Source organism: Scomber japonicus, chromosome 17, assembly GCF_027409825.1.
Source record: "Scomber japonicus isolate fScoJap1 chromosome 17, fScoJap1.pri, whole genome shotgun sequence".
Taxonomy (NCBI): Eukaryota; Metazoa; Chordata; class Actinopteri; order Scombriformes; family Scombridae; genus Scomber; species Scomber japonicus.
The window spans coordinates 2,765,458-2,784,012 of record NC_070594.1 but is presented as its reverse complement, the minus strand read 5'-3'; the positions used below and the strand labels follow the sequence as shown (position 1 = coordinate 2,784,012).

Here is an 18,555-nt window from a genome sequence, read left to right as displayed (position 1 = left end):
ACACAAATCAGCATGATAAAAAAAAACCTAAAATTTTTCTCATGTCCCATCTGCTAACACAGAGGAGGCGGGACTTATCAGCTATACTGGAGCTAGCCAGCAGGGGGCGGGACTTATCAGCTATACTGGAGCCATCCAGCAGGGGGCGGGACTTATCAGCTATACTGGAGCCATCCAGCAGGGGGCGGGACTTATCAGCTGTACTGCAGCCAGCCAGCAGGGGGCGGGACTTATCAGCTATACTGGAGCCAGCCTGCAGGGGGCGGGACTTATCAGCTATACTGGAGCCAGCCAGCAGGGGGCGGGACTTATCAGCTATACTGCAGCCAGCCAGCAGGGGGCGGGACTTATCAGCTATACTGCAGCCAGCCAGCAGGGGGCGGGACTTATCAGCTATACTGGAGCCAGCCAGCAGGGGGCGGGACTTATCAGCTATACTGGAGCCATCCAGCAGGGGGCGGGACTTATCAGCTATACTGCAGCCAGCCAGCAGGGGGCGGGACTTATCAGCTATACTGGAGCCATCCAGCAGGGGGCGGGACTTATCAGCTATACTGGAGCCATCTATCAGGGGGCGGGACTTATCAGCTATACTACAGCCAGCCAGCAGGGGGCGATCCAGTCAATGGTTTAAATCAAGGCAGACCCACCAAATCAAAAAAGGCTTTCTTATACAACTGTTGGAATAAAAGTATAGAACAAACTTTAATGTTAATATCAGTGTCTGTATTTTTCTTTACTATAATATCTGCATTATAATATGAACCATGTAGCAGAGCAGCTTCCTGTCTGTGTGACTCCTGAGCCATGAAGGTGATGTTGTTTTCTCCTCTAGCGCACAAATAAGATTTCTATTTCTATGCTGCTGTAATTACTTCCTTTAAATTGAAGGAAGTAATTTAAATAGATTACTCTTCCTGTGAAATCAGGATTAAATCATCTATCCGAGGCATATCTAAAATAACCTGAGATCTGTTCATCAACCAGCGACACTACATTTATTAGTATTTGAAATGAAACTCACTGATTATTTTCCCCCAGCAGTCACACAATCACTTTAAGTGCTTCTGGTATTTTTACAGGTTAGATTAAAATGAAATAGAAAAAAATTAATAATTTCCTGCATTTGGCCTAAACACACACACACACACACACACACACACACACACACACGCGCACACACACACACACACACACGCACACACACACACACACAGACACACACACACACACATAAAAAGCAGAGGCCTGAGGAAACAGTGCCACTCCTGTCGTCCTCCTGGGTCACATTGACCCCGTCTGTTTTGACTGTTCCTTCCTTCCTTCCTTCCTTCCTTCCTTCGTTCTTTCCTTCTCCCTCCCTTCCTTCCTCCTCCTTTCCTTCCTTCCTCCCCCTTTCCTTCCTTCTTCATCCCATCCTCCCTCCCTCCTTCCTCCCTTCCTTCTTTCCGTCCTTCCTTCATTCCTCTTTTTCTCCTTACTCCTTTCCTCCCTCCCTACCTTCCTTCTTCCTCCCTTCTTTTCTTCCTTCCTTCCTGTTTTCCTCCTTACTCCTTTCCTTCCTTCCCCCCGTCCTCCCTCCCTCCTTACTCCTTTCCTTCCTTCCTTCCTCCCTTCTTTTCTTCCTCCTTTCCTTCCTCCCTCCCTCCTTCCTTCTTTCATTCCTTCCTTCCTCTTTTCCTCCTTACTCCTTTCTTTCCTTCCTTCATTCCTCCCTCCCACCTTACTCCTTTCCTTCTTTCCTTCCTTCCTCCTGTCCTCCCTCCCTCCCTCCTTACTCCTTTCCTTCTTTCCTAAAGTCACACTGTGGTTATTATATTCTCTTCTCCTCCTCCTCCTCTCATCCTTCCTTTCCTTCCACTGGGGTTATTATATTCTCTTCTTCTTCTCCTCCTCTCATCCGTCATGTTCACAGCAGCCGTCTGTGGGTTTCTGAGTTTGTTCACGTCTCTGCTGAGGAGACGTTTGTTGCTACGCTAATGACACTTCTCCTCTCGTTGACCTTTCTCAATGCAGAGTGAAGGAGCGTGTGACGTGAGAACAGTGACACACACACACAAACACACACACACACACATATACACACACACAAATATGTCAGTTTATCTACTGCAGTCCACACACTCCCCCATGACTCCTTTCCTCCTTTCTTCCTCCCTCCTTTCCTTCTTTCTCCCTCCTTCCTTCCTTTCCTCCCTTCCTCCCCCTTTCCTTCCTCCCTCCCTCCTTTCCTTCCTTCTTCCTCCCTCCTTTCCTTCTTTCTCCCTCCTTCCTTCCTTTCCTCCCTTCCTTCTTCCTTCCTTCCACCCTCCCTCCCTCCTTTCCTACCTTCTTCCTCCCTTCCTTCCTTCCTTCCTTCTTCCTCCCTCCTTTATCTACTGCAGTCCACACACTCCCCCATGACTATACGATAAAACTAGTGATCAATACAACATGGTAAGGAAAGTACATGATAGTAATATTTTCTGACTATTCCTCCCAGGTGTTGGGTTAGGGTTGGCCATGTACATGATCAAAGCTTCTTATTAAGATATTCACTCCTGAACAGACACATACAGCTCCAACATGAAGGGCAGACAATCAACCATGAGAGGATTTAACCCGATCCTAAAACACGCGGTTCCGCCCACGGGACGAGTCGGAGGTTCTCAATGTTTTAAACACCAACCCTTAAACATATATATTCATGCCATACATTGTTAGAAAGCTTAGATTCTCCTGATTCATTCAAGACCACTCACCAATTATATGGTTGCTCACAGCCGTAATAGTATTAGCGATTAGCTCGGCTAGCCACTGAGCTAAAGGAAGCTAACAGCTATAATGCTACATACCTTCAAAGTCTTCCCTTTATCCACAACGATCATCTTATGACTCGGGACTTTCTGTACAGCTCGCCAAATATCCATTGTGATGAAATATGAAAATCCGTTTCCTTCTAACCGAAATACTTTCCTCAATAAGTCAACATGTATTTAGTCCAACACGTAACGTAACACACAGGGAACAAACCACATACGGCCCGTTTACGTAATTTCCGTAATTTGCTGTTCATTGCTTTGTAATGTACATTAATAACTGCTTTTGTACTGAATTATTATTGTCAATAAAATGTGATCAAATTTTTTTTTTTTTAAATGGCATTATTCCCCAGTTTCTGTGCGTCCGCTCTACACACACAGGGGCTGAGGCTTTTTTTAGTGGAGTGAACTTTTAGGCCACGTGGTCATGCAGACAGTGACGTGTACATTTGAACGGGGCGAAGGTCCGAGTCTACCGACAAACAGTGAGGAGAAGCAAGATCTGGAAGATCAAGCTTTTGCCTTCATGGGATCCATGTGTGAGGTGATGGGGCAGTGTTGCACATTCCTTGAGTTGAGCTGAAAACACTGCCAGCTTTACATCTGAAGGTCTTCACCAGACGTTCTCCCTCTGCAACAATGAAGCCTGGCCTGTACAGGGATCGAACCTGTGACCTTGGCGTTATTAGCACCACGCTCTAACCAACTGAGCTAACAGGCCCGTTGCTGCCTTTCTATCTACAACCACGTCCCTTATACAATGAAAGACATTCCTTTGCTTTCAAACATCGAGCGAACCAGGCTTGCTGATGTCTTGAAGAAGGGGAATTAGCTCAAATGGTAGAGCGCTCGCTTAGCATGCGAGAGGTAGCGGGATCGATGCCCGCATTCTCCATTACCTTCTTTTCTGTTGTCTCTTCTCAAGAAGAAAACACACCAAGCCCTCATTCAAAGGATTCCTCCTGCTGAATGTCCCCATAAAAATCAGAGGAAGGTTACACACCTCTGCACCGTCATATTTCCACACCTTCATCTCTGTGACTATGTCTTGTTTTCATCCATAATCAGCACTGTCCCATTGCTTGGTGTTCAAAGCTTCTCATTGGAATATTTCTTCCTGAACAGACGCAAGTACTACAGAAGAGAGGACAGACAACCACGAAGGGATTCGAACCCTCAATCTTCTGATCCAAAGTCAGACGCCTTGTCCTTTAGGCCACGTGGTCATGCAGACAGTGACGTGTACATTTGAACGGGGCGAAGGTCCGAGTCTACCGACAAACAGTGAGGAGAAGCAAGATCTGGAAGATCAAGCTTTTGCCTTCATGGGATCCATGTGTGAGGTGATGGGGCAGTGTTGCACATTCCTTGAGTTGAGCTGAAAACACTGCCAGCTTTACATCTGAAGGTCTTCACCAGATGTTCTCCCTCTGCAACAATGAAGCCTGGCCTGTACAGGGATCGAACCTGTGACCTTGGCGTTATTAGCACCACGCTCTAACCAACTGAGCTAACAGGCCCGTTGCTGCCTTTCTATCTACAACCACGTCCCTTATACAATGAAAGACATTCCTTTGCTTTCAAACATCGAGCGAACCAGGCTTGCTGATGTCTTGAAGAAGGGGAATTAGCTCAAATGGTAGAGCGCTCGCTTAGCATGCGAGAGGTAGCGGGATCGATGCCCGCATTCTCCATTACCTTCTTTTCTGTTGTCTCTTCTCAAGAAGAAAACACACCAAGCCCTCATTCAAAGGATTCCTCCTGCTGAATGTCCCCATAAAAATCAGAGGAAGGTTACACACCTCTGCACTGTCATATTTCCACACCTTCATCTCTGTGACTATGTCTTGTTTTCATCCATAATCAGCACTGTCCCATTGCTTGGTGTTCAAAGCTTCTCATTGGAATATTTCTTCCTGAACAGACACAAGTACTACAGAAGAGAGGACAGACAACCACGAAGGGATTCGAACCCTCAATCTTCTGATCCAAAGTCAGACGCCTTGTCCTTTAGGCCACGTGGTCATGCAGACAGTGACGTGTACATTTGAACGGGGCGAAGGTCCGAGTCTACCGACAAACAGTGAGGAGAAGCAAGATCTGGAAGATCAAGCTTTTGCCTTCATGGGATCCATGTGTGAGGTGATGGGGCAGTGTTGCACATTCCTTGAGTTGAGCTGAAAACACTGCCAGCTTTACATCTGAAGGTCTTCACCAGACGTTCTCCCTCTGCAACAATGAAGCCTGGCCTGTACAGGGATCGAACCTGTGACCTTGGCGTTATTAGCACCACGCTCTAACCAACTGAGCTAACAGGCCCGTTGCTGCCTTTCCATCTACAACCACGTCCCTTATACAATGAAAGACATTCCTTTGCTTTCAAACATCGAGCGAACCAGGCTTGCTAAAGTCTTGAAGAAGGGGAATTAGCTCAAATGGTAGAGCGCTCGCTTAGCATGCGAGAGGTAGCGGGATCGATGCCCGCATTCTCCATTAGCTTCTTTTCTGTTGTCTCTTCTCAAGAAGAAAACACACCAAGGCTTCATTCAAAGGATTCCTCCTGCTGAATGTCCCCATAAAAATCAGAGGAAGGTTACACACCTCTGCACTGTCATATTTCCACACCTTCATCTCTGTGACTATGTCTTGTTTTCATCCATAATCAGCACTGTCCCATTGCTTGGTGTTCAAAGCTTCTCATTGGAATATTTCTTCCTGAACAGACACAAGTACTACAGAAGAGAGGACAGACAACCACGAAGGGATTCGAACCCTCAATCTTCTGATCCGAAGTCAGACGCCTTGTCCTTTAGGCCACGTGGTCATGCACACAGTGACGTGTACATTTGAACGGGGCGAAGGTCAGAGTCTACCGACAAACAGTGAGGAGAAGCAAGATCTGGAAGATCAAGCTTTTGCCTTCATGGGATCCATGTGTGAGGTGATGGGGCAGTGTTGCACATTCCTTGAGTTGAGCTGAAAACACTGCCAGCTTTACATCTGAAGGTCTTCACCAGATGTTCTCCCTCTGCAACAATGAAGCCTGGCCTGTACAGGGATCGAACCTGTGACCTTGGCGTTATTAGCACCACGCTCTAACCAACTGAGCTAACAGGCCCGTTGCTGCCTTTCTATCTACAACCACGTCCCTTATACAATGAAAGACATTCCTTTGCTTTCAAACATCGAGCGAACCAGGCTTGCTAAAGTCTTGAAGAAGGGGAATTAGCTCAAATGGTAGAGCGCTCGCTTAGCATGCGAGAGGTAGCGGGATCGATGCCCGCATTCTCCATTAGCTTCTTTTCTGTTGTCTCTTCTCAAGAAGAAAACACACCAAGGCTTCATTCAAAGGATTCCTCCTGCTGAATGTCCCCATAAAAATCAGAGGAAGGTTACACACCTCTGCACTGTCATATTTCCACACCTTCATCTCTGTGACTATGTCTTGTTTTCATCCATAATCAGCACTGTCCCATTGCTTGGTGTTCAAAGCTTCTCATTGGAATATTTCTTCCTGAACAGACACAAGTACTACAGAAGAGAGGACAGACAACCACGAAGGGATTCGAACCCTCAATCTTCTGATCCGAAGTCAGACGCCTTGTCCTTTAGGCCACGTGGTCATGCAGACAGTGACGTGTACATTTGAACGGGGCCAAGGTCCGAGTCTACCGACAAACAGTGAGGAGAAGCAAGATCTGGAAGATCAAGCTTTTGCCTTCATGGGATCCATGTGTGAGGTGATGGGGCAGTGTTGCACATTCCTTGAGTTGAGCTGAAAACACTGCCAGCTTTACATCTGAAGGTCTTCACCAGATGTTCTCCCTCTGCAACAATGAAGCCTGGCCTGTACAGGGATCGAACCTGTGACCTTGGCGTTATTAGCACCACGCTCTAACCAACTGAGCTAACAGGCCCGTTGCTGCCTTTCCATCTACAACCACGTCCCTTATACAATGAAAGACATTCCTTTGCTTTCAAACATCGAGCGAACCAGGCTTGCTGATGTCTTGAAGAAGGGGAATTAGCTCAAATGGTAGAGCGCTCGCTTAGCATGGGAGAGGTAGCGGGATCGATGCCCGCATTCTCCATTACCTTCTTTTCTGTTGTCTCTTCTCAAGAAGAAAACACACCAAGGCTTCATTCAAAGGATTCCTCCTGCTGAATGTCCCCATAAAAATCAGAGGAAGGTTACACACCTCTGCACTGTCATATTTCCACACCTTCATCTCTGTGACTATGTCTTGTTTTCATCCATAATCAGCACTGTCCCATTGCTTGGTGTTCAAAGCTTCTCATTGGAATATTTCTTCCTGAACAGACACAAGTACTACAGAAGAGAGGACGGACAACCACGAAGGGAATCGAACCCTCAATCTTCTGATCCGAAGTCAGACGCCTTGTCCTTTAGGCCACGTGGTCATGCAGACAGTGACGTGTACATTTGAACGGGGCCAAGGTCCGAGTCTACCGACAAACAGTGAGGAGAAGCAAGATCTGGAAGATCAAGCTTTTGCCTTCATGGGATCCATGTGTGAGGTGATGGGGCAGTGTTGCACATTCCTTGAGTTGAGCTGAAAACACTGCCAGCTTTACATCTGAAGGTCTTCACCAGATGTTCTCCCTCTGCAACAATGAAGCCTGGCCTGTACAGGGATCGAACCTGTGACCTTGGCGTTATTAGCACCACGCTCTAACCAACTGAGCTAACAGGCCCGTTGCTGCCTTTCCATCTACAACCACGTCCCTTATACAATGAAAGACATTCCTTTGCTTTCAAACATCGAGCGAACCAGGCTTGCTAAAGTCTTGAAGAAGGGGAATTAGCTCAAATGGTAGAGCGCTCGCTTAGCATGCGAGAGGTAGCGGGATCGATGCCCGCATTCTCCATTAGCTTCTTTTCTGTTGTCTCTTCTCAAGAAGAAAACACACCAAGGCTTCATTCAAAGGATTCCTCCTGCTGAATGTCCCCATAAAAATCAGAGGAAAGTTACACACCTCTGCACTGTCATATTTCCACACCTTCATCTCTGTGACTATGTCTTGTTTTCATCCATAATCAGCACTGTCCCATTGCTTGGTGTTCAAAGCTTCTCATTGGAATATTTCTTCCTGAACAGACACAAGTACTACAGAAGAGAGGACAGACAACCACGAAGGGATTCGAACCCTCAATCTTCTGATCCGAAGTCAGACGCCTTGTCCTTTAGGCCACGTGGTCATGCACACAGTGACGTGTACATTTGAACGGGGCGAAGGTCAGAGTCTACCGACAAACAGTGAGGAGAAGCAAGATCTGGAAGATCAAGCTTTTGCCTTCATGGGATCCATGTGTGAGGTGATGGGGCAGTGTTGCACATTCCTTGAGTTGAGCTGAAAACACTGCCAGCTTTACATCTGAAGGTCTTCACCAGATGTTCTCCCTCTGCAACAATGAAGCCTGGCCTGTACAGGGATCGAACCTGTGACCTTGGCGTTATTAGCACCACGCTCTAACCAACTGAGCTAACAGGCCCGTTGCTGCCTTTCTATCTACAACCACGTCCCTTATACAATGAAAGACATTCCTTTGCTTTCAAACATCGAGCGAACCAGGCTTGCTAAAGTCTTGAAGAAGGGGAATTAGCTCAAATGGTAGAGCGCTCGCTTAGCATGCGAGAGGTAGCGGGATCGATGCCCGCATTCTCCATTAGCTTCTTTTCTGTTGTCTCTTCTCAAGAAGAAAACACACCAAGGCTTCATTCAAAGGATTCCTCCTGCTGAATGTCCCCATAAAAATCAGAGGAAGGTTACACACCTCTGCACTGTCATATTTCCACACCTTCATCTCTGTGACTATGTCTTGTTTTCATCCATAATCAGCACTGTCCCATTGCTTGGTGTTCAAAGCTTCTCATTGGAATATTTCTTCCTGAACAGACACAAGTACTACAGAAGAGAGGACAGACAACCACGAAGGGATTCGAACCCTCAATCTTCTGATCCGAAGTCAGACGCCTTGTCCTTTAGGCCACGTGGTCATGCAGACAGTGACGTGTACATTTGAACGGGGCCAAGGTCCGAGTCTACCGACAAACAGTGAGGAGAAGCAAGATCTGGAAGATCAAGCTTTTGCCTTCATGGGATCCATGTGTGAGGTGATGGGGCAGTGTTGCACATTCCTTGAGTTGAGCTGAAAACACTGCCAGCTTTACATCTGAAGGTCTTCACCAGATGTTCTCCCTCTGCAACAATGAAGCCTGGCCTGTACAGGGATCGAACCTGTGACCTTGGCGTTATTAGCACCACGCTCTAACCAACTGAGCTAACAGGCCCGTTGCTGCCTTTCCATCTACAACCACGTCCCTTATACAATGAAAGACATTCCTTTGCTTTCAAACATCGAGCGAACCAGGCTTGCTAAAGTCTTGAAGAAGGGGAATTAGCTCAAATGGTAGAGCGCTCGCTTAGCATGGGAGAGGTAGCGGGATCGATGCCCGCATTCTCCATTAGCTTCTTTTCTGTTGTCTCTTCTCAAGAAGAAAACACACCAAGGCTTCATTCAAAGGATTCCTCCTGCTGAATGTCCCCATAAAAATCAGAGGAAAGTTACACACCTCTGCACTGTCATATTTCCACACCTTCATCTCTGTGACTATGTCTTGTTTTCATCCATAATCAGCACTGTCCCATTGCTTGGTGTTCAAAGCTTCTCATTGGAATATTTCTTCCTGAACAGACACAAGTACTACAGAAGAGAGGACAGACAACCACGAAGGGATTCGAACCCTCAATCTTCTGATCCGAAGTCAGACGCCTTGTCCTTTAGGCCACGTGGTCATGCACACAGTGACGTGTACATTTGAACGGGGCGAAGGTCAGAGTCTACCGACAAACAGTGAGGAGAAGCAAGATCTGGAAGATCAAGCTTTTGCCTTCATGGGATCCATGTGTGAGGTGATGGGGCAGTGTTGCACATTCCTTGAGTTGAGCTGAAAACACTGCCAGCTTTACATCTGAAGGTCTTCACCAGATGTTCTCCCTCTGCAACAATGAAGCCTGGCCTGTACAGGGATCGAACCTGTGACCTTGGCGTTATTAGCACCACGCTCTAACCAACTGAGCTAACAGGCCCGTTGCTGCCTTTCTATCTACAACCACGTCCCTTATACAATGAAAGACATTCCTTTGCTTTCAAACATCGAGCGAACCAGGCTTGCTAAAGTCTTGAAGAAGGGGAATTAGCTCAAATGGTAGAGCGCTCGCTTAGCATGCGAGAGGTAGCGGGATCGATGCCCGCATTCTCCATTAGCTTCTTTTCTGTTGTCTCTTCTCAAGAAGAAAACACACCAAGGCTTCATTCAAAGGATTCCTCCTGCTGAATGTCCCCATAAAAATCAGAGGAAGGTTACACACCTCTGCACTGTCATATTTCCACACCTTCATCTCTGTGACTATGTCTTGTTTTCATCCATAATCAGCACTGTCCCATTGCTTGGTGTTCAAAGCTTCTCATTGGAATATTTCTTCCTGAACAGACACAAGTACTACAGAAGAGAGGACAGACAACCACGAAGGGATTCGAACCCTCAATCTTCTGATCCGAAGTCAGACGCCTTGTCCTTTAGGCCACGTGGTCATGCAGACAGTGACGTGTACATTTGAACGGGGCGAAGGTCCGAGTCTACCGACAAACAGTGAGGAGAAGCAAGATCTGGAAGATCAAGCTTTTGCCTTCATGGGATCCATGTGTGAGGTGATGGGGCAGTGTTGCACATTCTTTGAGTTGAGCTGAAAACACTGCCAGCTTTACATCTGAAGGTCTTCACCAGATGTTCTCCCTCTGCAACAATGAAGCCTGGCCTGTACAGGGATCGAACCTGTGACCTTGGCGTTATTAGCACCACGCTCTAACCAACTGAGCTAACAGGCCCGTTGCTGCCTTTCTATCTACAACCACGTCCCTTATACAATGAAAGACATTCCTTTGCTTTCAAACATCGAGCGAACCAGGCTTGCTAAAGTCTTGAAGAAGGGGAATTAGCTCAAATGGTAGAGCGCTCGCTTAGCATGCGAGAGGTAGCGGGATCGATGCCCGCATTCTCCATTAGCTTCTTTTCTGTTGTCTCTTCTCAAGAAGAAAACACACCAAGCCCTCATTCAAAGGATTCCTCCTGCTGAATGTCCCCATAAAAATCAGAGGAAGGTTACACACCTCTGCACTGTCATATTTCCACACCTTCATCTCTGTGACTATGTCTTGTTTTCATCCATAATCAGCACTGTCCCATTGCTTGGTGTTCAAAGCTTCTCATTGGAATATTTCTTCCTGAACAGACACAAGTACTACAGAAGAGAGGACAGACAACCACGAAGGGATTCGAACCCTCAATCTTCTGATCCGAAGTCAGACGCCTTGTCCTTTAGGCCACGTGGTCATGCAGACAGTGACGTGTACATTTGAACGGGGCCAAGGTCCGAGTCTACCGACAAACAGTGAGGAGAAGCAAGATCTGGAAGATCAAGCTTTTGCCTTCATGGGATCCATGTGTGAGGTGATGGGGCAGTGTTGCACATTCCTTGAGTTGAGCTGAAAACACTGCCAGCTTTACATCTGAAGGTCTTCACCAGATGTTCTCCCTCTGCAACAATGAAGCCTGGCCTGTACAGGGATCGAACCTGTGACCTTGGCGTTATTAGCACCACGCTCTAACCAACTGAGCTAACAGGCCCGTTGCTGCCTTTCCATCTACAACCACGTCCCTTATACAATGAAAGACATTCCTTTGCTTTCAAACATCGAGCGAACCAGGCTTGCTAAAGTCTTGAAGAAGGGGAATTAGCTCAAATGGTAGAGCGCTCGCTTAGCATGCGAGAGATAGCGGGATCGATGCCCGCATTCTCCATTACCTTCTTTTCTGTTGTCTCTTCTCAAGAAGAAAACACACCAAGGCTTCATTCAAAGGATTCCTCCTGCTGAATGTCCCCATAAAAATCAGAGGAAGGTTACACACCTCTGCACTGTCATATTTCCACACCTTCATCTCTGTGACTATGTCTTGTTTTCATCCATAATCAGCACTGTCCCATTGCTTGGTGTTCAAAGCTTCTCATTGGAATATTTCTTCCCGAACAGACACAAGTACTACAGAAGAGAGGACAGACAACCACGAAGGGATTCGAACCCTCAATCTTCTGATCCGAAGTCAGACGCCTTGTCCTTTAGGCCACGTGGTCATGCAGACAGTGACGTGTACATTTGAACGGGGCCAAGGTCCGAGTCTACCGACAAACAGTGAGGAGAAGCAAGATCTGGAAGATCAAGCTTTTGCCTTCATGGGATCCATGTGTGAGGTGATGGGGCAGTGTTGCACATTCCTTGAGTTGAGCTGAAAACACTGCCAGCTTTACATCTGAAGGTCTTCACCAGATGTTCTCCCTCTGCAACAATGAAGCCTGGCCTGTACAGGGATCGAACCTGTGACCTTGGCGTTATTAGCACCACGCTCTAACCAACTGAGCTAACAGGCCCGTTGCTGCCTTTCTATCTACAACCACGTCCCTTATACAATGAAAGACATTCCTTTGCTTTCAAACATCGAGCGAACCAGGCTTGCTAAAGTCTTGAAGAAGGGGAATTAGCTCAAATGGTAGAGCGCTCGCTTAGCATGCGAGAGGTAGCGGGATCGATGCCCGCATTCTCCATTAGCTTCTTTTCTGTTGTCTCTTCTCAAGAAGAAAACACACCAAGGCTTCATTCAAAGGATTCCTCCTGCTGAATGTCCCCATAAAAATCAGAGGAAGGTTACACACCTCTGCACTGTCATATTTCCACACCTTCATCTCTGTGACTATGTCTTGTTTTCATCCATAATCAGCACTGTCCCATTGCTTGGTGTTCAAAGCTTCTCATTGGAATATTTCTTCCTGAACAGACACAAGTACTACAGAAGAGAGGACAGACAACCACGAAGGGATTCGAACCCTCAATCTTCTGATCCGAAGTCAGACGCCTTGTCCTTTAGGCCACGTGGTCATGCAGACAGTGACGTGTACATTTGAACGGGGCCAAGGTCCGAGTCTACCGACAAACAGTGAGGAGAAGCAAGATCTGGAAGATCAAGCTTTTGCCTTCATGGGATCCATGTGTGAGGTGATGGGGCAGTGTTGCACATTCCTTGAGTTGAGCTGAAAACACTGCCAGCTTTACATCTGAAGGTCTTCACCAGATGTTCTCCCTCTGCAACAATGAAGCCTGGCCTGTACAGGGATCGAACCTGTGACCTTGGCGTTATTAGCACCACGCTCTAACCAACTGAGCTAACAGGCCCGTTGCTGCCTTTCCATCTACAACCACGTCCCTTATACAATGAAAGACATTCCTTTGCTTTCAAACATCGAGCGAACCAGGCTTGCTAAAGTCTTGAAGAAGGGGAATTAGCTCAAATGGTAGAGGGCTCGCTTAGCATGCGAGAGGTAGCGGGATCGATGCCCGCATTCTCCATTACCTTCTTTTCTGTTGTCTCTTCTCAAGAAGAAAACACACCAAGGCTTCATTCAAAGGATTCCTCCTGCTGAATGTCCCCATAAAAATCAGAGGAAGGTTACACACCTCTGCACTGTCATATTTCCACACCTTCATCTCTGTGACTATGTCTTGTTTTCATCCATAATCAGCACTGTCCCATTGCTTGGTGTTCAAAGCTTCTCATTGGAATATTTCTTCCTGAACAGACACAAGTACTACAGAAGAGAGGACAGACAACCACGAAGGGATTCGAACCCTCAATCTTCTGATCCGAAGTCAGACGCCTTGTCCTTTAGGCCACGTGGTCATGCAGACAGTGACGTGTACATTTGAACGGGGCGAAGGTCCGAGTCTACCGACAAACAGTGAGGAGAAGCAAGATCTGGAAGATCAAGCTTTTGCCTTCATGGGATCCATGTGTGAGGTGATGGTGTTGCACATTCTTTGAGTTGAGCTGAAAACACTGCCAGCTTTACATCTGAAGGTCTTCACCAGATGTTCTCCCTCTGCAACAATGAAGCCTGGCCTGTACAGGGATCGAACCTGTGACCTTGGCGTTATTAGCACCACGCTCTAACCAACTGAGCTAACAGGCCCGTTGCTGCCTTTCTATCTACAACCACGTCCCTTATACAATGAAAGACATTCCTTTGCTTTCAAACATCGAGCGAACCAGGCTTGCTAAAGTCTTGAAGAAGGGGAATTAGCTCAAATGGTAGAGCGCTCGCTTAGCATGCGAGAGGTAGCGGGATCGATGCCCGCATTCTCCATTAGCTTCTTTTCTGTTGTCTCTTCTCAAGAAGAAAACACACCAAGCCCTCATTCAAAGGATTCCTCCTGCTGAATGTCCCCATAAAAATCGGAGGAAGGTTACACACCTCTGCACCGTCATATTTCCACACCTTCATCTCTGTGACTATGTCTTGTTTTCATCCATAATCAGCACTGTCCCATTGCTTGGTGTTCAAAGCTTCTCATTGGAATATTTCTTCCTGAACAGACACAAGTACTACAGAAGAGAGGACAGACAACCACGAAGGGATTCGAACCCTCAATCTTCTGATCCGAAGTCAGACGCCTTGTCCTTTAGGCCACGTGGTCATGCAGACAGTGACGTGTACATTTGAACGGGGCCAAGGTCCGAGTCTACCGACAAACAGTGAGGAGAAGCAAGATCTGGAAGATCAAGCTTTTGCCTTCATGGGATCCATGTGTGAGGTGATGGGGCAGTGTTGCACATTCCTTGAGTTGAGCTGAAAACACTGCCAGCTTTACATCTGAAGGTCTTCACCAGATGTTCTCCCTCTGCAACAATGAAGCCTGGCCTGTACAGGGATCGAACCTGTGACCTTGGCGTTATTAGCACCACGCTCTAACCAACTGAGCTAACAGGCCCGTTGCTGCCTTTCCATCTACAACCACGTCCCTTATACAATGAAAGACATTCCTTTGCTTTCAAACATCGAGCGAACCAGGCTTGCTAAAGTCTTGAAGAAGGGGAATTAGCTCAAATGGTAGAGCGCTCGCTTAGCATGCGAGAGGTAGCGGGATCGATGCCCGCATTCTCCATTAGCTTCTTTTCTGTTGTCTCTTCTCAAGAAGAAAACACACCAAGGCTTCATTCAAAGGATTCCTCCTGCTGAATGTCCCCATAAAAATCAGAGGAAAGTTACACACCTCTGCACTGTCATATTTCCACACCTTCATCTCTGTGACTATGTCTTGTTTTCATCCATAATCAGCACTGTCCCATTGCTTGGTGTTCAAAGCTTCTCATTGGAATATTTCTTCCTGAACAGACACAAGTACTACAGAAGAGAGGACAGACAACCACGAAGGGATTCGAACCCTCAATCTTCTGATCCGAAGTCAGACGCCTTGTCCTTTAGGCCACGTGGTCATGCACACAGTGACGTGTACATTTGAACGGGGCGAAGGTCAGAGTCTACCGACAAACAGTGAGGAGAAGCAAGATCTGGAAGATCAAGCTTTTGCCTTCATGGGATCCATGTGTGAGGTGATGGGGCAGTGTTGCACATTCCTTGAGTTGAGCTGAAAACACTGCCAGCTTTACATCTGAAGGTCTTCACCAGATGTTCTCCCTCTGCAACAATGAAGCCTGGCCTGTACAGGGATCGAACCTGTGACCTTGGCGTTATTAGCACCACGCTCTAACCAACTGAGCTAACAGGCCCGTTGCTGCCTTTCTATCTACAACCACGTCCCTTATACAATGAAAGACATTCCTTTGCTTTCAAACATCGAGCGAACCAGGCTTGCTAAAGTCTTGAAGAAGGGGAATTAGCTCAAATGGTAGAGCGCTCGCTTAGCATGCGAGAGGTAGCGGGATCGATGCCCGCATTCTCCATTAGCTTCTTTTCTGTTGTCTCTTCTCAAGAAGAAAACACACCAAGGCTTCATTCAAAGGATTCCTCCTGCTGAATGTCCCCATAAAAATCAGAGGAAGGTTACACACCTCTGCACTGTCATATTTCCACACCTTCATCTCTGTGACTATGTCTTGTTTTCATCCATAATCAGCACTGTCCCATTGCTTGGTGTTCAAAGCTTCTCATTGGAATATTTCTTCCTGAACAGACACAAGTACTACAGAAGAGAGGACAGACAACCACGAAGGGATTCGAACCCTCAATCTTCTGATCCGAAGTCAGACGCCTTGTCCTTTAGGCCACGTGGTCATGCAGACAGTGACGTGTACATTTGAACGGGGCCAAGGTCCGAGTCTACCGACAAACAGTGAGGAGAAGCAAGATCTGGAAGATCAAGCTTTTGCCTTCATGGGATCCATGTGTGAGGTGATGGGGCAGTGTTGCACATTCCTTGAGTTGAGCTGAAAACACTGCCAGCTTTACATCTGAAGGTCTTCACCAGATGTTCTCCCTCTGCAACAATGAAGCCTGGCCTGTACAGGGATCGAACCTGTGACCTTGGCGTTATTAGCACCACGCTCTAACCAACTGAGCTAACAGGCCCGTTGCTGCCTTTCCATCTACAACCACGTCCCTTATACAATGAAAGACATTCCTTTGCTTTCAAACATCGAGCGAACCAGGCTTGCTAAAGTCTTGAAGAAGGGGAATTAGCTCAAATGGTAGAGCGCTCGCTTAGCATGGGAGAGGTAGCGGGATCGATGCCCGCATTCTCCATTAGCTTCTTTTCTGTTGTCTCTTCTCAAGAAGAAAACACACCAAGGCTTCATTCAAAGGATTCCTCCTGCTGAATGTCCCCATAAAAATCAGAGGAAAGTTACACACCTCTGCACTGTCATATTTCCACACCTTCATCTCTGTGACTATGTCTTGTTTTCATCCATAATCAGCACTGTCCCATTGCTTGGTGTTCAAAGCTTCTCATTGGAATATTTCTTCCTGAACAGACACAAGTACTACAGAAGAGAGGACAGACAACCACGAAGGGATTCGAACCCTCAATCTTCTGATCCGAAGTCAGACGCCTTGTCCTTTAGGCCACGTGGTCATGCACACAGTGACGTGTACATTTGAACGGGGCGAAGGTCAGAGTCTACCGACAAACAGTGAGGAGAAGCAAGATCTGGAAGATCAAGCTTTTGCCTTCATGGGATCCATGTGTGAGGTGATGGGGCAGTGTTGCACATTCCTTGAGTTGAGCTGAAAACACTGCCAGCTTTACATCTGAAGGTCTTCACCAGATGTTCTCCCTCTGCAACAATGAAGCCTGGCCTGTACAGGGATCGAACCTGTGACCTTGGCGTTATTAGCACCACGCTCTAACCAACTGAGCTAACAGGCCCGTTGCTGCCTTTCTATCTACAACCACGTCCCTTATACAATGAAAGACATTCCTTTGCTTTCAAACATCGAGCGAACCAGGCTTGCTAAAGTCTTGAAGAAGGGGAATTAGCTCAAATGGTAGAGCGCTCGCTTAGCATGCGAGAGGTAGCGGGATCGATGCCCGCATTCTCCATTAGCTTCTTTTCTGTTGTCTCTTCTCAAGAAGAAAACACACCAAGGCTTCATTCAAAGGATTCCTCCTGCTGAATGTCCCCATAAAAATCAGAGGAAGGTTACACACCTCTGCACTGTCATATTTCCACACCTTCATCTCTGTGACTATGTCTTGTTTTCATCCATAATCAGCACTGTCCCATTGCTTGGTGTTCAAAGCTTCTCATTGGAATATTTCTTCCTGAACAGACACAAGTACTACAGAAGAGAGGACAGACAACCACGAAGGGATTCGAACCCTCAATCTTCTGATCCGAAGTCAGACGCCTTGTCCTTTAGGCCACGTGGTCATGCAGACAGTGACGTGTACATTTGAACGGGGCGAAGGTCCGAGTCTACCGACAAACAGTGAGGAGAAGCAAGATCTGGAAGATCAAGCTTTTGCCTTCATGGGATCCATGTGTGAGGTGATGGGGCAGTGTTGCACATTCTTTGAGTTGAGCTGAAAACACTGCCAGCTTTACATCTGAAGGTCTTCACCAGATGTTCTCCCTCTGCAACAATGAAGCCTGGCCTGTACAGGGATCGAACCTGTGACCTTGGCGTTATTAGCACCACGCTCTAACCAACTGAGCTAACAGGCCCGTTGCTGCCTTTCTATCTACAACCACGTCCCTTATACAATGAAAGACATTCCTTTGCTTTCAAACATCGAGCGAACCAGGCTTGCTAAAGTCTTGAAGAAGGGGAATTAGCTCAAATGGTAGAGCGCTCGCTTAGCATGCGAGAGGTAGCGGGATCGATGCCCGCATTCTCCATTAGCTTCTTTTCTGTTGTCTCTTCTCAAGAAGAAAACACACCAAGCCCTCATTCAAAGGATTCCTCCTGCTGAATGTCCCCATAAAAATCAGAGGAAGGTTACACACCTCTGCACTGTCATATTTCCACACCTTCATCTCTGTGACTATGTCTTGTTTTCATCCATAATCAGCACTGTCCCATTGCTTGGTGTTCAAAGCTTCTCATTGGAATATTTCTTCCTGAACAGACACAAGTACTACAGAAGAGAGGACAGACAACCACGAAGGGATTCGAACCCTCAATCTTCTGATCCGAAGTCAGACGCCTTGTCCTTTAGGCCACGTGGTCATGCAGACAGTGACGTGTACATTTGAACGGGGCCAAGGTCCGAGTCTACCGACAAACAGTGAGGAGAAGCAAGATCTGGAAGATCAAGCTTTTGCCTTCATGGGATCCATGTGTGAGGTGATGGGGCAGTGTTGCACATTCCTTGAGTTGA

At 47.1% G+C, this 18,555-nt stretch overlaps 53 non-coding genes across 53 annotated transcripts; 15 read left to right on the top strand and 38 right to left on the bottom strand.

Annotated features, from left to right (window-relative positions):
- Positions 1-3,448: 3,448 nt before the first annotated feature.
- trnai-aau (transfer RNA isoleucine (anticodon AAU)) lies at positions 3,449-3,522 on the bottom strand. Its single transcript has one exon. It is a non-coding gene; the product is annotated as a tRNA-Ile (tRNA).
- A 101-nt stretch (positions 3,523-3,623) lies between these two features.
- Positions 3,624-3,696, top strand: trnaa-agc (transfer RNA alanine (anticodon AGC)). Its single transcript has one exon. It is a non-coding gene; the product is annotated as a tRNA-Ala (tRNA).
- A 258-nt stretch (positions 3,697-3,954) lies between these two features.
- On the bottom strand, positions 3,955-4,027 carry trnaq-uug (transfer RNA glutamine (anticodon UUG)). The gene has a single exon. It is a non-coding gene; the product is annotated as a tRNA-Gln (tRNA).
- A 220-nt stretch (positions 4,028-4,247) lies between these two features.
- On the bottom strand, positions 4,248-4,321 carry trnai-aau (transfer RNA isoleucine (anticodon AAU)). Its single transcript has one exon. It is a non-coding gene; the product is annotated as a tRNA-Ile (tRNA).
- Positions 4,322-4,422: 101 nt separating this feature from the next.
- On the top strand, positions 4,423-4,495 carry trnaa-agc (transfer RNA alanine (anticodon AGC)). The gene has a single exon. It is a non-coding gene; the product is annotated as a tRNA-Ala (tRNA).
- A 258-nt stretch (positions 4,496-4,753) lies between these two features.
- On the bottom strand, positions 4,754-4,826 carry trnaq-uug (transfer RNA glutamine (anticodon UUG)). The gene has a single exon. It is a non-coding gene; the product is annotated as a tRNA-Gln (tRNA).
- A 220-nt stretch (positions 4,827-5,046) lies between these two features.
- trnai-aau (transfer RNA isoleucine (anticodon AAU)) lies at positions 5,047-5,120 on the bottom strand. The gene has a single exon. It is a non-coding gene; the product is annotated as a tRNA-Ile (tRNA).
- A 101-nt stretch (positions 5,121-5,221) lies between these two features.
- On the top strand, positions 5,222-5,294 carry trnaa-agc (transfer RNA alanine (anticodon AGC)). Its single transcript has one exon. It is a non-coding gene; the product is annotated as a tRNA-Ala (tRNA).
- Positions 5,295-5,552: 258 nt separating this feature from the next.
- trnar-ucg (transfer RNA arginine (anticodon UCG)) lies at positions 5,553-5,625 on the bottom strand. Its single transcript has one exon. It is a non-coding gene; the product is annotated as a tRNA-Arg (tRNA).
- A 220-nt stretch (positions 5,626-5,845) lies between these two features.
- Positions 5,846-5,919, bottom strand: trnai-aau (transfer RNA isoleucine (anticodon AAU)). The gene has a single exon. It is a non-coding gene; the product is annotated as a tRNA-Ile (tRNA).
- A 101-nt stretch (positions 5,920-6,020) lies between these two features.
- On the top strand, positions 6,021-6,093 carry trnaa-agc (transfer RNA alanine (anticodon AGC)). The gene has a single exon. It is a non-coding gene; the product is annotated as a tRNA-Ala (tRNA).
- A 258-nt stretch (positions 6,094-6,351) lies between these two features.
- trnar-ucg (transfer RNA arginine (anticodon UCG)) lies at positions 6,352-6,424 on the bottom strand. Its single transcript has one exon. It is a non-coding gene; the product is annotated as a tRNA-Arg (tRNA).
- A 220-nt stretch (positions 6,425-6,644) lies between these two features.
- trnai-aau (transfer RNA isoleucine (anticodon AAU)) lies at positions 6,645-6,718 on the bottom strand. The gene has a single exon. It is a non-coding gene; the product is annotated as a tRNA-Ile (tRNA).
- A 432-nt stretch (positions 6,719-7,150) lies between these two features.
- trnar-ucg (transfer RNA arginine (anticodon UCG)) lies at positions 7,151-7,223 on the bottom strand. Its single transcript has one exon. It is a non-coding gene; the product is annotated as a tRNA-Arg (tRNA).
- Positions 7,224-7,443: 220 nt separating this feature from the next.
- On the bottom strand, positions 7,444-7,517 carry trnai-aau (transfer RNA isoleucine (anticodon AAU)). The gene has a single exon. It is a non-coding gene; the product is annotated as a tRNA-Ile (tRNA).
- Positions 7,518-7,618: 101 nt separating this feature from the next.
- Positions 7,619-7,691, top strand: trnaa-agc (transfer RNA alanine (anticodon AGC)). Its single transcript has one exon. It is a non-coding gene; the product is annotated as a tRNA-Ala (tRNA).
- A 258-nt stretch (positions 7,692-7,949) lies between these two features.
- On the bottom strand, positions 7,950-8,022 carry trnar-ucg (transfer RNA arginine (anticodon UCG)). Its single transcript has one exon. It is a non-coding gene; the product is annotated as a tRNA-Arg (tRNA).
- Positions 8,023-8,242: 220 nt separating this feature from the next.
- trnai-aau (transfer RNA isoleucine (anticodon AAU)) lies at positions 8,243-8,316 on the bottom strand. Its single transcript has one exon. It is a non-coding gene; the product is annotated as a tRNA-Ile (tRNA).
- A 101-nt stretch (positions 8,317-8,417) lies between these two features.
- Positions 8,418-8,490, top strand: trnaa-agc (transfer RNA alanine (anticodon AGC)). The gene has a single exon. It is a non-coding gene; the product is annotated as a tRNA-Ala (tRNA).
- Positions 8,491-8,748: 258 nt separating this feature from the next.
- trnar-ucg (transfer RNA arginine (anticodon UCG)) lies at positions 8,749-8,821 on the bottom strand. Its single transcript has one exon. It is a non-coding gene; the product is annotated as a tRNA-Arg (tRNA).
- Positions 8,822-9,041: 220 nt separating this feature from the next.
- On the bottom strand, positions 9,042-9,115 carry trnai-aau (transfer RNA isoleucine (anticodon AAU)). Its single transcript has one exon. It is a non-coding gene; the product is annotated as a tRNA-Ile (tRNA).
- A 432-nt stretch (positions 9,116-9,547) lies between these two features.
- On the bottom strand, positions 9,548-9,620 carry trnar-ucg (transfer RNA arginine (anticodon UCG)). Its single transcript has one exon. It is a non-coding gene; the product is annotated as a tRNA-Arg (tRNA).
- Positions 9,621-9,840: 220 nt separating this feature from the next.
- trnai-aau (transfer RNA isoleucine (anticodon AAU)) lies at positions 9,841-9,914 on the bottom strand. The gene has a single exon. It is a non-coding gene; the product is annotated as a tRNA-Ile (tRNA).
- Positions 9,915-10,015: 101 nt separating this feature from the next.
- Positions 10,016-10,088, top strand: trnaa-agc (transfer RNA alanine (anticodon AGC)). Its single transcript has one exon. It is a non-coding gene; the product is annotated as a tRNA-Ala (tRNA).
- Positions 10,089-10,346: 258 nt separating this feature from the next.
- Positions 10,347-10,419, bottom strand: trnar-ucg (transfer RNA arginine (anticodon UCG)). The gene has a single exon. It is a non-coding gene; the product is annotated as a tRNA-Arg (tRNA).
- A 220-nt stretch (positions 10,420-10,639) lies between these two features.
- trnai-aau (transfer RNA isoleucine (anticodon AAU)) lies at positions 10,640-10,713 on the bottom strand. Its single transcript has one exon. It is a non-coding gene; the product is annotated as a tRNA-Ile (tRNA).
- A 101-nt stretch (positions 10,714-10,814) lies between these two features.
- Positions 10,815-10,887, top strand: trnaa-agc (transfer RNA alanine (anticodon AGC)). The gene has a single exon. It is a non-coding gene; the product is annotated as a tRNA-Ala (tRNA).
- A 258-nt stretch (positions 10,888-11,145) lies between these two features.
- Positions 11,146-11,218, bottom strand: trnar-ucg (transfer RNA arginine (anticodon UCG)). Its single transcript has one exon. It is a non-coding gene; the product is annotated as a tRNA-Arg (tRNA).
- A 220-nt stretch (positions 11,219-11,438) lies between these two features.
- On the bottom strand, positions 11,439-11,512 carry trnai-aau (transfer RNA isoleucine (anticodon AAU)). The gene has a single exon. It is a non-coding gene; the product is annotated as a tRNA-Ile (tRNA).
- A 101-nt stretch (positions 11,513-11,613) lies between these two features.
- trnaa-agc (transfer RNA alanine (anticodon AGC)) lies at positions 11,614-11,686 on the top strand. Its single transcript has one exon. It is a non-coding gene; the product is annotated as a tRNA-Ala (tRNA).
- A 258-nt stretch (positions 11,687-11,944) lies between these two features.
- trnar-ucg (transfer RNA arginine (anticodon UCG)) lies at positions 11,945-12,017 on the bottom strand. The gene has a single exon. It is a non-coding gene; the product is annotated as a tRNA-Arg (tRNA).
- Positions 12,018-12,237: 220 nt separating this feature from the next.
- Positions 12,238-12,311, bottom strand: trnai-aau (transfer RNA isoleucine (anticodon AAU)). Its single transcript has one exon. It is a non-coding gene; the product is annotated as a tRNA-Ile (tRNA).
- Positions 12,312-12,412: 101 nt separating this feature from the next.
- On the top strand, positions 12,413-12,485 carry trnaa-agc (transfer RNA alanine (anticodon AGC)). The gene has a single exon. It is a non-coding gene; the product is annotated as a tRNA-Ala (tRNA).
- A 258-nt stretch (positions 12,486-12,743) lies between these two features.
- Positions 12,744-12,816, bottom strand: trnar-ucg (transfer RNA arginine (anticodon UCG)). The gene has a single exon. It is a non-coding gene; the product is annotated as a tRNA-Arg (tRNA).
- Positions 12,817-13,036: 220 nt separating this feature from the next.
- On the bottom strand, positions 13,037-13,110 carry trnai-aau (transfer RNA isoleucine (anticodon AAU)). The gene has a single exon. It is a non-coding gene; the product is annotated as a tRNA-Ile (tRNA).
- A 432-nt stretch (positions 13,111-13,542) lies between these two features.
- Positions 13,543-13,615, bottom strand: trnar-ucg (transfer RNA arginine (anticodon UCG)). The gene has a single exon. It is a non-coding gene; the product is annotated as a tRNA-Arg (tRNA).
- Positions 13,616-13,830: 215 nt separating this feature from the next.
- Positions 13,831-13,904, bottom strand: trnai-aau (transfer RNA isoleucine (anticodon AAU)). Its single transcript has one exon. It is a non-coding gene; the product is annotated as a tRNA-Ile (tRNA).
- Positions 13,905-14,005: 101 nt separating this feature from the next.
- On the top strand, positions 14,006-14,078 carry trnaa-agc (transfer RNA alanine (anticodon AGC)). Its single transcript has one exon. It is a non-coding gene; the product is annotated as a tRNA-Ala (tRNA).
- Positions 14,079-14,336: 258 nt separating this feature from the next.
- trnar-ucg (transfer RNA arginine (anticodon UCG)) lies at positions 14,337-14,409 on the bottom strand. Its single transcript has one exon. It is a non-coding gene; the product is annotated as a tRNA-Arg (tRNA).
- A 220-nt stretch (positions 14,410-14,629) lies between these two features.
- Positions 14,630-14,703, bottom strand: trnai-aau (transfer RNA isoleucine (anticodon AAU)). The gene has a single exon. It is a non-coding gene; the product is annotated as a tRNA-Ile (tRNA).
- A 101-nt stretch (positions 14,704-14,804) lies between these two features.
- Positions 14,805-14,877, top strand: trnaa-agc (transfer RNA alanine (anticodon AGC)). The gene has a single exon. It is a non-coding gene; the product is annotated as a tRNA-Ala (tRNA).
- A 258-nt stretch (positions 14,878-15,135) lies between these two features.
- trnar-ucg (transfer RNA arginine (anticodon UCG)) lies at positions 15,136-15,208 on the bottom strand. The gene has a single exon. It is a non-coding gene; the product is annotated as a tRNA-Arg (tRNA).
- Positions 15,209-15,428: 220 nt separating this feature from the next.
- On the bottom strand, positions 15,429-15,502 carry trnai-aau (transfer RNA isoleucine (anticodon AAU)). The gene has a single exon. It is a non-coding gene; the product is annotated as a tRNA-Ile (tRNA).
- A 101-nt stretch (positions 15,503-15,603) lies between these two features.
- Positions 15,604-15,676, top strand: trnaa-agc (transfer RNA alanine (anticodon AGC)). Its single transcript has one exon. It is a non-coding gene; the product is annotated as a tRNA-Ala (tRNA).
- Positions 15,677-15,934: 258 nt separating this feature from the next.
- Positions 15,935-16,007, bottom strand: trnar-ucg (transfer RNA arginine (anticodon UCG)). The gene has a single exon. It is a non-coding gene; the product is annotated as a tRNA-Arg (tRNA).
- Positions 16,008-16,227: 220 nt separating this feature from the next.
- trnai-aau (transfer RNA isoleucine (anticodon AAU)) lies at positions 16,228-16,301 on the bottom strand. Its single transcript has one exon. It is a non-coding gene; the product is annotated as a tRNA-Ile (tRNA).
- A 432-nt stretch (positions 16,302-16,733) lies between these two features.
- trnar-ucg (transfer RNA arginine (anticodon UCG)) lies at positions 16,734-16,806 on the bottom strand. The gene has a single exon. It is a non-coding gene; the product is annotated as a tRNA-Arg (tRNA).
- A 220-nt stretch (positions 16,807-17,026) lies between these two features.
- trnai-aau (transfer RNA isoleucine (anticodon AAU)) lies at positions 17,027-17,100 on the bottom strand. The gene has a single exon. It is a non-coding gene; the product is annotated as a tRNA-Ile (tRNA).
- A 101-nt stretch (positions 17,101-17,201) lies between these two features.
- On the top strand, positions 17,202-17,274 carry trnaa-agc (transfer RNA alanine (anticodon AGC)). The gene has a single exon. It is a non-coding gene; the product is annotated as a tRNA-Ala (tRNA).
- A 258-nt stretch (positions 17,275-17,532) lies between these two features.
- On the bottom strand, positions 17,533-17,605 carry trnar-ucg (transfer RNA arginine (anticodon UCG)). Its single transcript has one exon. It is a non-coding gene; the product is annotated as a tRNA-Arg (tRNA).
- A 220-nt stretch (positions 17,606-17,825) lies between these two features.
- trnai-aau (transfer RNA isoleucine (anticodon AAU)) lies at positions 17,826-17,899 on the bottom strand. Its single transcript has one exon. It is a non-coding gene; the product is annotated as a tRNA-Ile (tRNA).
- A 101-nt stretch (positions 17,900-18,000) lies between these two features.
- Positions 18,001-18,073, top strand: trnaa-agc (transfer RNA alanine (anticodon AGC)). Its single transcript has one exon. It is a non-coding gene; the product is annotated as a tRNA-Ala (tRNA).
- A 258-nt stretch (positions 18,074-18,331) lies between these two features.
- trnar-ucg (transfer RNA arginine (anticodon UCG)) lies at positions 18,332-18,404 on the bottom strand. The gene has a single exon. It is a non-coding gene; the product is annotated as a tRNA-Arg (tRNA).
- Between the last annotated feature and the right edge of the window lie 151 nt (positions 18,405-18,555).